The sequence below is a fragment of the Diachasma alloeum genome, unplaced genomic scaffold (genome assembly GCF_001412515.2).
Source record: "Diachasma alloeum isolate Michigan unplaced genomic scaffold, Dall2.0 Dall_scaffold_00214, whole genome shotgun sequence".
Lineage (NCBI taxonomy): Eukaryota > Metazoa > Arthropoda > Insecta > Hymenoptera > Braconidae > Diachasma > Diachasma alloeum.
Genome location: NW_021680379.1, coordinates 845,496 through 846,731, shown reverse-complemented (window position 1 = coordinate 846,731; position 1,236 = coordinate 845,496).

Here is a 1,236-nt window from a genome sequence, read left to right as displayed (position 1 = left end):
GAGATCCCATGTACGAAATGCCAGTGTTGGAGAAACGGGCCAAGCCTGGCACAAGCCTGGGCTTGCCAAGTCTGGGCGCCCAGGCTTGGACCGAGGTTCGGCCATCCCTGGGGACCAGGGCTTGAGTCTCGGGAGAAGGGCGGGTGACCGAGCCTTGGTTGACAGATCTGGTCCAGCGTTGGCCGGACATTGGCATGCCGGAGCTCGATAACCAAGCCTCAGCCAGCGGTGGCCCGGAGCTTGGTCATTGGGCTCCAGCCGTTGGTGTAACTGTAAGGGTTAAGTCGTAAGGGTGAGATGATTAGAATGGAATCATAGGGGTGGAATCATAAGGGTAAAATCTGAAGAGTAAAATTGTAAGGGTCAAATCGCAATAATGGAAAGGGGCGAAAAAATCATAAGACTGACATTCTGAGGATTGAATGATAAGGGTGGAAACTTGAGGGTAAAATATTAAGGGTGTAATCGTAAAAAAATGGTGACATTGTAGGTGTTGAAGTCACATGTTACTCGCTAATTATTACGAAAAGAAGAAGAATCGTCATTCAACAATAATCCTAATTGTTACAATTATTATCGTAATTAATAATTATTATTATTATTATTCATTATTGAATTAATTTACCGATTAAACTGTAGTTGAATCACTTAATATTTCTATCAACTGAATAATAAATAGTTTCCGAGATAATCGCGAAAAACGAAATCGCCAAAAAAAAAAATTTAATTCATCTTGTATAGCGTGTAGGACGTGGAAAAACGTAATACGGAGCCGTCCATCTTCGTATAGAGAACCCAAAAGTGGTTTTAAGGCTCTATCTCTCATAGTTTCCGAGATAATCGCGAAAAACGAAATCGCCAAAAAAAAAATTTAATTCATCTTGTATAGCGTGTAGGACGTGGAAAAACGTAATACGGAGCCGTCCATCTTCGTATAGAGAACCCAAATTTCCTCAGGAATCGAACAGAATAGGTTTTAAGGCTCTATCTCTCAAAGTTTCCGAGATAATCGCGAAAAACGAAATCGCCAAAAAAAAATAATTTAATTTATCTGGTATACGGTGTAGGAAGTGGAAAAATACAATTCTGAGCCGTCCATCTTCCTATAGAGAACCCAAAAGTGGTTTTAAGACTCTATCTCTCATAGTTTCCGAGATAATCGCGAAAAACTAAATCGCCAAAAAAAATTAATTTAATTTATCTGGTATAGGGTGTAGGAAGTGGAAAAACGCAATT